Source organism: Cynocephalus volans, chromosome 17 (assembly GCF_027409185.1).
Source record: "Cynocephalus volans isolate mCynVol1 chromosome 17, mCynVol1.pri, whole genome shotgun sequence".
NCBI lineage: Eukaryota > Metazoa > Chordata > Mammalia > Dermoptera > Cynocephalidae > Cynocephalus > Cynocephalus volans.
Genome location: NC_084476.1, coordinates 17438856 through 17453029, shown reverse-complemented (window position 1 = coordinate 17453029; position 14174 = coordinate 17438856).

Here is a 14174-nt window from a genome sequence, read left to right as displayed (position 1 = left end):
GCTTTTTCATCACAGAGGGAAACACCTGAGCTTCAAGTCTAAGAGAGGCTTGTCCTAGTCCCAGCTACTTACCCCACCTACAGTTAGCTCTTGGCAGGTCAATCAGGACCCCTGAGTCACTTTCCTTTCTAAAATCCCACAACCCTCATGTGGATCCTTTACATGACAACCAAACTGCCGACTCTTACTTTGTAAGTTCCAGAACACAGAACCTATTTGGTCCATTGTTTTGGTTTGGTTTGGTTTTTAATGGTGATAAAACACTCATCACATAAAATCTAGTATTTTAATCATCTTAAAGTGTGCAAGTCAATAGCAGTATCTACATTCACAATATTGTGCAACCATCACCCCTATCTAGTTCCAGAACTTTTTCATCATCCCAAAGGAAACACGTCACCATTAAGCAGTCTTTTCTTATCCCTCCTTTCTCCAGGCCCTGGCAGATTCATTGTTTTTTGTTTGTTTGTTTTTATACACAAATGTTCACAGCAGCTTTATTTGTAATAGCCCCAAACTGCAAACAACACAAATGTCTATGAACATGTGAATATAACGTATATGCTACATTCATACAAAAGAACACTCCTCAGCAATAAAAAGAAATGGATTATTGAAATATGCAAAATGAATGAATCACAAAATAATTATGCTGAGCGAAAGAAGCCAGACCTCCCCTGCACCCCAAAATAAAAGTGTATACTGCACAATTCCATTATATAAAGTTCTAAAAGGTTCAAACTAATCTAACTGCTAGAGTCTACTTCTGTCTTGCAAAGAGTAGGTCCTGATTAATGTTTATTAAACCCAATAATTTCTCATTTAATTAATAATATCTATTCTGCCTGCTTCAATGGTTATTATACTCTAGAACGATTATTGTAAAATTATCTTATAGAATAACCGTGAGGACCACAATAATAACTACTGTCATTTATTGAGTATTTATTGTGTGTCAGCACTGTGCTGCTTGTCAGTGGACTACCGCCATGAGATCCTCTAATAATTCTTTGAGGGAGGCATCATCATCCCCATTTGACAGGTGGAGAAACCGAGGTACACAGATCTTAAGGATTAGAACCCAAATTTGTCTGATTCCCAAGCTGAAGGTAAAGAGTAAAAGCAGTAGTAAGATTATTTTAATTTATACAATGATCTGGTGGGGTTTTAGGTAAGTCTTCTTAACTTTCCCTTTCTATGACTCCCGGAACGCCCCTGTCCCTCTGTGCTGATCATGTTGCCTTTGCCTAAGAAACACGACTTGACAAGGGATTCCTTCTCTTAGGAGAAGTTCCCACTAACTTTCTGAAAATGTGCATCTATTCAGCCCCCACTAGGGCCTGTGCCTGCACATTTTCTCACCCAGCCCTCTAAGGTGACTGACTTCTTCCTCCCGTGAGGACTGAGTCTGAGAAATTGATGCCGAGCACAGATGGATGGAGATAAACATGTGAGCTTTATTACTGGTAAAGCTGAATTTGGCAACGCAACTCAGACCTACAGCCAAAATGGGCCTTTCGTTACTTCCCTGCAAGCCTGCACCTGGAGGAAGTCAAAGAAAAGAACTGGTTTAGCAAGAGTTGACACTTAGCCAGCAGTCTGTGCAAAGGCAATGACCCTGACTCTATTCAAGGGAGAGGCCAAGGGAGGCCTCACTTACTCCTCAGCTTAACGGAGAACCATGGGCCATGGCACTGAGACACTGCATCACTTATTATACTGCACTTGAGCTCTGTAACAATTTGGGTGGTGAGTTTGACTACCCCAATTCTACAGATAAAAAAAACCAGGATTCACAGGAGTCAAGTGACTTGCCAAGATTACTCAGCTGGAGAGAGACTGGAACCCATGTGCCTCTCAGCCAAATGCATCATTTCTCACATAGTGATCAATGGATGGTTCTGAGTCACTGAAAACTTGGTGGTCTCACATAGGACTCTTGAACTCGTTCTGGGAACACTCGGATGCCTTGCCTCTGGGAACCCCATTGTGATTGGAGGAGGTGCTAGAGAGAAACCCTCCAAAGACACGACCTTGGATCTTGGGGCACCTCATGCCCATGGGTACTGTCAGTCACCCTCAACTCCTTTGTCATCCAAGCCCTGCTCCCTGGAGGCATTGTTCTGTTATTCAGCAACCTGATCTCTCACACCATTTCTGTCCACTAACAGCACAAACCTGCAAATGTGCATTAGCTTTACATTCTGAAATCAGCTCCAACTCAATACCATTACATGATTAAAGAGCAACCATTTATGATTCATAACCAAGCCATACTTTCTCACATATGCTCTATGTTAAATGATATGAAGGGATAAATGCACATCAGTAGATTAAAACACCACTTACTGAGCACTTAATAGATGCACACACCATGCTAAGGACTTTCCATTCAATATCTCATTTAATCTTATTTTAGTCAGTGTCACCATCCCCAGATGACTGTAGGTTTCCTAATGGCAAGATCGGAGGCTGGCCCTGCATAGAACCTGGCACCTCATTAACACTCAGAATTTATTCCAGAGCCGCTGACATTCAGTAAACATCTACTGTGTCCCAGGTACTTTTAACCACCTCCCTGGCAGCACCACAGTCCTCGAGATGGCTGTTACTATTTTGGTTTTCCTGAATAGGAAACCAGGCTCTGAGATGTTTAATAATTTTCCCAGGTTTCCCCAGCTAGTAAGTAAAAAGCCAAGAACTACCCACATTCTTGGGCTCTGAAAGCAGAGCCGTTTCCACTACACCATGAATGAATAAAAAGAGTGGAGAGTCTAGTTTGCAACCTCAAAGTGCTTCCCTCTAGTTAATAAATCAGACTAATATTCCAGGAGAGAATAATTGAGTCTATAGTGATAAGCAAAAATCACTGCTACCGGGGGTCACAGGAAGGTAAGCATGCCTGGAGCAGGTGGGAAAAGATTTTATGGAGAAAATGGAGAATTGACTCCAGTCTCAAAGGCCTGGTAGGATTTAAATGGCAAACTGGACAAGGGAGAGACTGAATGAGCAAAGATGCAGAGGCAAAAACAATAGGGCATGGACAAAAGTGATAAATGCACCCTACCAGAGGACAAGTTTGGGGTGTCAGGGATAGGATTGCAGAGAGCCTTGGCTACTGGTGGACAGAAAGGCGATGCTGCAGATTCCTGAGCTACAGAAAGTCATGATGGGAAGCATGTTTTAAAACATGAATCCATATCCAGGAAGCAGAAGGAAGAACTCCAGCACCTGCAGTGGGCTTGATATATACTGCGCACTTAATAAGTGAGTGAGTGAATGAATGAATAAGTAGGCAAATAAATGAATGAAGGGAACAACAGAAGTTGGGCTACCATTGGCTACTATGAGCTGTGAGACCTGAGCTGAGTGACATTAGGAAAGATTTGGCCAGACTTCAAAGTACACTGGAAGAAGTGGGTAATAAAAATAAGACATTACCAAGGCATTCTTCCTTTCTCTTCGACCTTTTTGCTTCTTCCCCCAGCCCAGGGAATCTGCGAGTTTCAGGTTTCCCAGCAAAAAACAAAAACCGGGGCAAGAGGCATGAAGAACGTCTCTCATAAAGCAACGTGTTGATTAACAAAGAGGCAGCACGCCAGTGACACGCATTGGTGTTACTTTCTTGCCAGAGATAGAAATCACGCAGGATGTCTAGGTGTGCATTCCAGAAGGGTGTTATGGAACAATAACCCCACTGGGAGAGACTGAAATAAGATGTGAGAGATGCAAGGCTCATAACAATGTTAGCAGCAGCCCTTTGATGAGTTCTCTGCCTGTTGACTCACTTATATTAAGAATCACACTTAACATAACCTTACAGAGCAGAGCTGAAGTTTTCTCTCTTCTGCGTTTGGCTTTTTAGTGGTGCAAAAATTTGATAATTCAGCAACTATTAGGTACACAAAATCTGATACTAGTTTTCCTAGTGAATGTTGATCTGCTTTTACCATATAAGCCTCTAACTCACAGACTAAACAAGATAATGCTCAAAAGAACCTAGCACATATGAGACGGTCCAAACTGTAGGTCTGTTCAGACTAGTTTCTCTTGCCCTACCATGCAGACCTACTCTTGCTCTTCTCAGCTCCTACTCCCATCTGTGGAACTGAGATATTGCTCATGAAGCCTAGTCTGAGATTGGGAGGCTGCCCTCTGCTAGCCAGCTCCCCTGATGCTGCCTACCTATATTTGTCTATCTAAACATCCATTCTTTCTTTCTTCTCACCATGCTTCCATCCATCCATCCTTCCATCCTCCAGTCTTTCCTGTGCATTTGTATAAAGTGTATTGCAGGTATCATTCACTGTGCTAGGACTAGTGATGTGGAACTTACCAATACAGGCAGGGCACATGGCTGCCCTATGTGAGACCTCCCTCATCCCCTTTTTCCTTCTATTACCTGTGTTCTTCCTCCAGTGATCTTTAGGCCCAGGAGCCTTATTGATGCCTGACTTTGTCTAAGACTAGAATGATGGATTGGTGAGAATATGGATCACCTAGTAGTTAAGACTAGTAGTTGCGACTTTGAACAAGTTTTTTCTCCATTCTAAGTCGCATTCGTATCCTTGTTAGATAGGGATAAAAATTTTAAAATATGTTGGAGTTAGCAGGGGAAAGAAATGTGCCTGGTACAGGGTAGGCACTCAATAATTGGTTACTATCCGTATCAACACCAGTAGCTGCTTCTTCTTAAACTCTCTGTGCTCACAAAATTTCAACAGCTGTTCCCTCCTCTTAGTATAATAATCTAAACCCTTACAATATCCTGCAAGGCCTTGCAGAATCCGATCCCATTTGCCTCTCCAGCATCAGCTTGTCTCACACCTCCCTTCATTCCTGCTGTCCTCTCATGTCAGCTGTCTTTCCTTCCTTTGCATCCCCTGTAGGGACATCAGTGCTGCTCACCAAATATTTCTGGTTCTCCTCCTTCATAGCCAATTTCTTTTTTTTTTTTTTTTTTTTTTTTTTATGCCAAATAATGTTTTTTTTTTTTTTTAATTTTATTTTGTCGATATACATTGTAGCTGATTAATGCTCCCCATCACCAAAACCTCCCTCCCTTCTCCCTCCCCCCCTCCCCCCAACAATGTCCTTTCTTTTGTTTGTTGTATCAACTTCAAATAATTGTGGTTGTTATATCTTCTTCCTCCCCCCCCCCCGGTTTGTGTGTGTATGTGTGTATGTGTGTGTGTGAATTTATATATTAATTTTTAGCTCCCTCCAATAAGTGAGAACATGTGGTATTTCTCTTTCTGTGCCTGACTTGTTTCACTTAATATAATTCTCTCAAGGTCCATCCATGTTGTTGCAAATGGCAGTATTTCATTCGTTTTTATAGCTGAGTAGTATTCCATTGTGTAGATGTACCACATTTTCCGTATCCACTCATCTGATGATGGGCATTTGGGCTGGTTCCAACTCTTGGCTATTGTAAAGAGTGCTGCGATGAACATTGGGGAACAGGTATACCTTCGACTTGATGATTTCCATTCCTCTGGGTATATTCCCAACAGTGGGATGGCTGGGTCGTATGGTAGATCTATTTGCAATTGTTTAAGGAACCTCCATACCATTTTCCATAGAGGCTGCACCATTTTGCAGTCCCACCAACAATGTATGAGAGTTCCTTTTTCTCCGCAGCCTCGCCAGCATTTATCGTTCATAGTCTTTTGGATTTTAGCCATCCTAACTGGGGTTAGATGGTATCTTAATGTGGTTTTGATTTGCATTTCCCGGATGCTGAGTGATGTTGAGCATTTTTTCATATGTCTGTTGGCCATTTGGATATCTTCCTTAGAGAAATGCCTACTTAGCTCTTTTGCCCATTTTTTAATTGGGTTGCTTGTTTTCTTCTTGTAAAGTTGTTTGAGTTCCTTATATATTCTGGATATTAATCCTTTGTCAGATGTATATTTTGCAAATATTTTCTCCCACTCTGTTGGTTGTCTTTTAACTCTTTTAATTGTTTCTTTTGCTGTGCAGAAGCTTTTTAGTTTGATATAATCCCATTTGTTTATTTTTCCTTTGGTTGCCCGTGCTTTTGGGGTCGTATTCATGAAGTCTGTGCCCAGTCCTATTTCCTGAAGTGTTTCCCCTATGTTTTCTTTAAGAAGTTTTATTGTCTCAGGGTGTATATTTAAATCCTTAATCCATTTTGAGTTGATTTTAGTATACGGTGAGAGGTATGGATCTAGTTTCATTCTCCTGCATATCGATATCCAGTTATCCCAGCACCACTTGCTGAAGAGGCAGTCCCTTCCCCAGTGAATAGGCTTGGTGCCTTTGTCAAAGATCAGATGGCAGTAAGTGTGTGGGTTGATTTCTGGATTCTCTATTCTATTCCATTGGTCAGTGTGTCTGTTTTTATGCCAGTACCATACTGTTTTGGTTATTATAGCTTTGTAGTATAGCTTGAAGTCAGGTAGTGTTATGCCTCCAGCTTTATTTTTTTTGCTGAGCATTGCTTTGGCTATTCGTGGTCTTTTATTATTCCATATAAATGTCTGAATAGTTTTTTCCATTTCTGAGAAAAATGTCTTTGGAATTTTGATGGGGATTGCATTGAATTTGTATATCACTTTGGGTAGTATGGACATTTTCACTATGTTGATTCTTCCAATCCAAGAGCATGGAATATCTTTCCATCTTCTTGTATCCTCTCTAATTTCTCTCAGCAGTGGTTTGTAGTTCTCATTATAGAGATTTTTCACCTCCTTGGTTAACTCAATTCCTAAGTATTTTATTTTTTTGGTGGCTATTGTAAATGGGCAGGCTTTCTTGATTTCTCCTTCTGCATGTTCACTATTGGAGAAAATAAATGCTACTGATTTTTGTGTGTTGATTTTGTATCCTGCTACTGTGCTGAAATCATTTATCAATTCCAAGAGTTTTTTTGTAGAGGTTTTAGGCTGTTCGATATATAGGATCATGTCATCTGCAAACAGGGACAGTTTGACTTCATCTTTTCCAATCTGGATGCCCTTTATTTCCTTCTCTTCTCTGATTGCTCTGGCTAGTACTTCCAACACTATGTTCAATAGGAGTGGTGAGAGTGGGCATCCTTGTCTAGTGCCTGTTCTTAAAGGAAAAGCTTTCAGCTTTTCCCCATTCAGGATGATATTGGCAGTGGGTTTGGCATATATGGCTTTAATTATGTTGAGATACTTTCCCTCTATACCTAACTTATAGAGGGTCTTTGTCATGATGAGTGCTGAACTTTATCAAATGCTTTTTCAGCATCTATAGAGATGATCATATGGTCCTTGTGTTTGAGTTTATTAATATGGTGTATCACATTTATTGATTTGCGTATGTTGAACCAACCTTGCATCCCTGGGATGAATCCCACTTGATCGTGATGAATAATTTTTCGTATGTGTTGCTGTATTCTGTTTGCTAGTATTTTAGTGAGGATTTTTGCATCTATATTCATCAAGGATATCGGCCTGTAGTTTTCTTTTTTGGTTATATCTTTACCTGGTTTTGGTATCAAGATGATGTTTGCTTCATAGAATGAGTTTGGGAGATTTGCGTCCGTTTCAATCTTTTGGAATAGTTTGTAAAGAATCGGTGTCAATTCCTCTTTGAATGTTTGGTAAAATTCTGCTGTGAATCCATCTGGTCCTGGGCTTTTCTTTGTTGGGAGCCTTCTGATAACAGCTTCAATCTCCTTTATTGTTATTGGTCTGTTCAGATTTTCTACGTCTTCACGGTTCAGTTTTGGGAGCTTGTGTGTGTCCAGAAATTTATCCATTTCCTCCAGATTTTCAAATTTGTTGGCGTATAGTTGTTTATAGTAGTCTCGAATGATTCCTTGTATTTCAGATGAATCAGTTGTAATATCGCCTTTTTCATTTCTAATTTTTGTTATTTGAGTCTTCTCTCTTCTTTTTTTTGTTAGCCATGCTAATGGTTTGTCAATTTTATTTATCTTTTCAAAAAACCAACTTTTTGATTCGTTGATCTTTTGAATTGTTTTTTGGTTTTCAATTTCATTCAGTTCTGCTCTGATCTTAATGATTTCTTTCCGTCTGCTAACTTTAGGATTGGATTGTTCTTGTTTTTCTAGTTCTTTAAGGTGAAGTGTTAGGTTGTTCACTTGCCATCTTTCCATTCTTCTGAAGTGAGCATTTAATGCAATAAATTTTCCCCTCAATACTGCTTTTGCAGTATCCCACAGGTTTTGGTATGATGTATCATTGTTTTCATTAGTTTCAATAAACTTTTTGATTTCCTGCTTGATTTCTTCTTGGACCCATATGTCATTAAGTAGAATGCTGTTTAATTTCCATGTGTTTGTATAGTTTCCAGAGTTTTGTTTGTTATTAATTTCTAGTTTTAATCCATTGTGGTCTGAGAAGATACATGGGATAATTCCAATTTTTTTGAATTTATTGAGACTTGATTTGTGACCTAATATGTGATCTATCCTGGAGAATGATCCATGTGCTGATGAGAAGAATGAATATTCTGAGGTTGTTGGGTGGAATGTTCTGTAGATATCTGCCAATTCCAATTGGTCTAGAGTCTTGTTTAGATCTTGTGTTTCTCTACTGATTCTTTGCCTAGATGATCTGTCTAATATTGACAGTGGAGTGTTCAGGTCCCCTGCTATTATGGTATTAGTGTCTATTTCCTTCTTTAGGTCTAATAGAGTTTGTTTTATAAATCTGGCTGCTCCAACATTGGGTGCGTACATATTTATGATTGTTATGTCTTCTTGATGGATCAGTCCTTTTATCATTAAGTAGTGTCCCTCATTGTCTCTTTTTATGGTTTTTAGTTTAAAGTCTATTTTGTCAGATATAAGAATAGCCACTCCAGCTCGTTTTTCTTTTCTGTTTGCATGGTAAATCTTTTTCCATCCTTTCACTCTTAGTCTGTGTGAATCTTTATGGGTGAGGTGGGTCTCTTGTAGGCAGCATATAGTTGGGTCCTGCTTTTTGATCCAGTCAGCCAGTCTGTGTCTTTTAATTGGGGAATTTAAGCCTTTAACATTAAGAGTTGTTATTGAAAGGTGTTGATTTATTCCTAGCATTTTATTGGTTGTTTGGTTGTCTTAGGTGTCTTTTGTTCCTTGCTTTCTGATTTACTGTTTGGTTTCTTTGTTTGTTGGTTCCTTAGGTTGTAGATAGTGTTTTTGTTAGCTTGTTTTCTCTTCATGAATGCCATTTTTATTGTACTAGCGGGTTTAGATTTTTCTTAGGTTTTTATGGCAGTGGTAGTTATTTTTCAGGAACCAAACCCAGTACTCCCTTGAGGATTTCTTGTAAGGGTGGTCTTGTGGTAGTGAACTCCCGCAGTTTTTGTTTGTCTGAGAAATATACTATTTGCCCCTCATTTCGGAAGGATAGCCTTGCAGGGTAGAGTATTCTTGGCTGGCAATCTTTGTCTTTTAGTATTTTGAAAATATCATCCCATTCCTTTCTAGCTTTTAGGGTTTGTGATGAAAAGTCTGATGTTAACCTGATTGGGGCTCCCTTATAGGTGATTTGACGCTTCTCTCTTGCAGCTTTTAAGATTCTCTCTTTATCTCTGAGTTTTGCCAATTTGACTATGACATGTCTTGGAGAAGGCCTTTTTGGGTTGAATACGTTTGGAGATCGTTGAGCTTCCTGGATCTGAAGATCTGTGATTTTTCCTATACCTGGGAAGTTTTCTGCCACTATTTTGTTGAATATGTTTTCAATGCAATCTCCATTTTCCTCCCCTTCTGGAATACCCATGACTCGGATATTTGAGCGCTTGAGGTTGTCTGATATCTCTCTCAGATTTTCTTCCATGTCCTTGATTCTTTTTTCTTTCTTTTTGTCTGCTTGTGTTATTTCAAACAGCCCATCTTCAAGTTCAGAGGTTCTCTCTTCAACTTCTACAAGCCTGCTGGTTAAACTCTCCGTTGTGTTTTTTATTTCGCTGAATAACTTCTTCAGTTCAGCAAGTTCTGCTACATTTTTTTTCAGGACATTGATTTCCTTGTATATTTCCTCTTTCAGATCCTGTATACTTTTCCTCATTTCATCATGATGTCTAGCTGAGTTTTCTTGTATCTCATTCAGTTTCCTTAGAATTATCACTCGAAATTCCTTGTCAGTTATTTCAAGGGCTTCTTGTTCTATAGGATCTAGAGTATGAGATTTATTAACTTTTGGTGGTGTACTTTCTTGATTTTTTGTATTTCTGGTGTCTTTTTTTTGGTGTTTATTCATTGTTGCAGGGGGTTTCACAGTCCACCGGTTTAAGACTAATGACTAACTAGGATGTTGCTGTGGTTGCCAATTTGGTATGGCTCCCGCCGTGACTGCTCAGTTGGCCTCTAGTGTCTTGTGTGTGTGGTTGCCTCGGGTCTTGGGCTTCTCCGGGGATCCACCTTTCTGGTCAGCTTGTACTCTGCTGGGCTGGTGGATCACGTACCACAGGGTGTGTGATCTCTGTTGAGCTTTCACTTTCTGTACAGGACTTCTCCCCGTTCCGTGTGCTCTGGCCCAGGCTGTTAGATCGTGCAGTGGCGACCCCACCGGGTGTGTGGTTTCTGTCGAGTCTCCGCCTCCCTGGCCGCACGTCTCCCCCCTCTGTACACACTGTGCTGGGCTGGGGCGTGTCTTCTGCACCCCTCGTCTATCAGCTGGGCCTTCAAGACCCTGCTCAGCACCGCCTCGCCCAGGAAGTCTACCAGGTTTCTGCTAGGCACAGACGACCGGTCTCTCTGGGTGCCTTTGTAGCACTGTGTAGATCTTTCTCGGGTCTTGTTCACCTTTGTATCCCCCCGGTATAAACCGAGTCAAGTGCCCGCCTGCAGCCTGCTCTCCGGCAGGTTCAAGCGGACCTGGGAACTCTCCTACCACACTATTCCCAACCAGAAATTCGTTAGGCTTTTTTCCAAACTGGTGGTCGCAGAGATGGTATCTGCCTCCCAGTAACAGGAAGTTTACCGGGGCCGGAGTCCAGGGTGTGGTGGCGTGACAGTCTGCCCGCCCGTACTTCCTAGCCCTCCTAAAACTGGTCGGGACGCCCCACACCCCCAGCCCCGCCAGAGAACCGCGGAGGGAGTGGGAGAGGAGGTCGGCCCGCAGGGTCCGGAAAGCCCCGTGCCAGGCCAAGCAAATGGGCTCAGTGATGGCCGAGCAGGGCAGAGCTGCCCGCACCTGGGAAAATGGAGGCAGCACCGTGGCAGTGAGTGGCCTGGTGGTGCAGGCGGGAGCCGCGTGGGCATTCACCCCCCGAACAGAGCTGTGCCAGGGATCACTCACAGTGCTGTGCCAGGTCGGGCGCTCGCTCTGTCTCTGGTTTGTTGCCTTCCGTGTTCTCGGCGCTGCCGCCTCGGGCTGTTCAGTCGCGGCGCCGCTCGGGCGCTCCCAGGAATCTTCTTTAATGCCGGCCTGAAACCTCGAATCCTGAATAGGGCAGCTGGCCGCCTTCAGTGCGGCCCCAGCCTCCGGGATCCTGGCTGCATCCACAGCAGCCCTGGCGCCGTGTTCCCTGTTTCAAGACTCACTTTTGCAGCTAAGAATCAGTTCTTTTCCTGCTCCACACTTCAAAGCTGTTGCCTGTAAATGAGGCAGCCTCTCCTGCCGGGGGCAAAGTGGCGTTGAGCCCCCACGACCGGCCAGCAGCAGCAGTCCTCCCTTAAGAGATGGCCAGAGGAAGGTCCACAAGTTTCCCGGCTGCCTGAGGCCCAGTGGCCACCTTTTCCACCTCAGCTACTCCGCGCCAGCCGCCGCAGCCGCCGCCATCTTGAAACCTTCATAGCCAATTTCTTGATGATATAAGTTCCATCAGTCTGCATTCTCAAATGGAAGTGACAGGAAACAGAGCTCTTATGCTAACTATGATGGATATGGAGTACGGGTAAGAAACAAATCTTTCTATTATTATGGACTGAATGTTTATGTTTTCCCAAAATTCATATGTTGAGATCTTAACCCTTAATGTGATGCTATTAGAAGGGGGTGCCTTTGGGAGGAAATAGTGTCCTTATAAGAAGAGACAGTAGAGAGATGATTTTTCTCCAGGCTGGGTGAGGATACAATGAGAAGATGGTCATCTGCAAACCAGAAAACGAGCCCTCACCAGACACAGGTTCTGCCTGAGCCTTGATCTTGGACTTCCCAGCCTCCGGAACTGTGAGACACAAATGCTGTTTAAGCCATTGAATCTATCGTATTATTATAGCAGCCCGAACTAAGACAATTATGTTTGACTTCTAATATTTGGGGATGCTTTGTTACCACAAAAAAACTAGCTTCATCTGACAATATGCTGACCATTCTCCCTCTGACAAAAGGGTCTTCACTCCAGCTGGCCCCTCTTCCTAGAAGTCTCTTCCCTCTCCATTTAAATAACTCCTTCTGATCTCAAGCCTCAAGTATTTCTTCTTCAGAGAAGTATTCCCTAACTATGTCATTCTCCCCTATCAGAGGCTCTCATCCTAACAAGTATCTCTCCTTCATAGCTCTTCTCAAAGTGGCAATTTCATCTTTATTTATTTGATGGTTTTATTAATTTCCATCTCTCTCATCAGATTGTAAATTCCATGGGAGCACAGTCCAGAACTGTTATAGTTCATCGTCTAATCCTCAGTACATACAATGGTCCAGCACATTGTAGGCCCTAAGTGAATATTTCTTGACTGAAAGAATGAAATAAAGGAAGGAAAGAAGGGCAAATGCCTGGAACAAATGCTCTTTGTCCTTAGTTTCTAAGTCTGCCCCATCCTGCTGCAGTGAAGTTGGTTGTCACATGATGTATTGATGCAGGAGGAATCAGGATGCTTTATGACCTTGCTTATGTCATTTGTCCTTGAAAACAATGCAGAAGTGTTGATAGAGCTCAGGCTATGATCAGACCCTACAACCTACCCCTGGAGGTATAACAATCAGACCCTCTCACCTTGTGCCTGGGAGGAGCCACAACAAAATCCCAGCAGCTACATCTCTCCCACCTGAGTCTGTCAAGGTCCAGGGAGCCTCAGTATCCCCAGTCTGGGACCTAGGGGCAGAGACCTCTCCACCCCCAGATGCTGCAGCCAGTGCATTGATGGTATTGTTTCCCTTTGTTAACACAATTGCCTTCACCTCTACATAAATCAGATTTACAGAACACAGTGCATTTTGAAAGCCTGGGGACACCTCTGGGGCCTTGCAGTTCGATGGAGCTCATTATGGAAATCAGCTAAACACGGAGGAGCAAGATAAGTGTGAACTGTTTACCAACCCCTTCCACAAGAGACACACAGACCACGCTAATGGGAGCTCATTTGTGGCCTCCCTCCACCACTCAACCTTCTTTATCTGCTACTGTGACTAATCTGCAGGGAGAGAAATTTATGTCTGCATGAAAGAGCTCTCCAAGGGGCTCGAGGTGATTGGTGAAGGGAGACAGGAACAGGTGGCGGGGAGCCAAGCCCTGGGCCTTAGAGCCAGCCAGGCCCAGCTCACCCACCCACCAGAGAAAAAGAGAAGAAGCACCTTCCTGGGGCAGTAGATTCTAGGCCAGCCAGCTTTTTAAAGACCGATAGAGATAACAGTGAAATTGAAACTGATAGCCCATGGGAAGAGAGCACCTTACAGTTTACACAGCATTTTCACTCTCATTAGCTTGTTTGAGCCTCAGAGTATTTGACCAGGTAAGCATATTGCTTTCACCCCCATTTACCAGGTGAGTAGACAGGCTCAGGGAGCAAAGCCACCTGCTCAGATTGTTACTGGGAAATTTTATTTTCCTCTATCCAAATGCAATGCACTTTCCACTTCACCAAAGCTCCTTAGGTGGGGGTCATTCAAATTCCATTAACGGGGTCTGAGGTATCCTTGAACTTCTTGAACTTGTGTGCAAATTCTGTATGTGTTCATGCAGGGGCACTTCTGTCCGAAGGCAACAAGCTCAACATCTTTACAACTCTCAGGTTAAAAACCACTAGGGCTACTGGATTTTTGCAGGGTATAGGGTATCTACCTGTTGCTCCAGGGAAGTTCTTAGGCTAGATATTTTTGTCCATTCAACTATTTTCCTCAACAAAGAAAGGTTTAAGCCCAGTGTGATTTTGTCTCCAAACTCCACGTCTACCCATTCCTGGCCACCACTCTCCACAGATGGCCTATGCAATGCTCACTCAGTAGCTCGGTCCCCTGCAGTGAGGGCTGTCTCTGCTCTGGTCCCTGCCACAGGAACTCTCC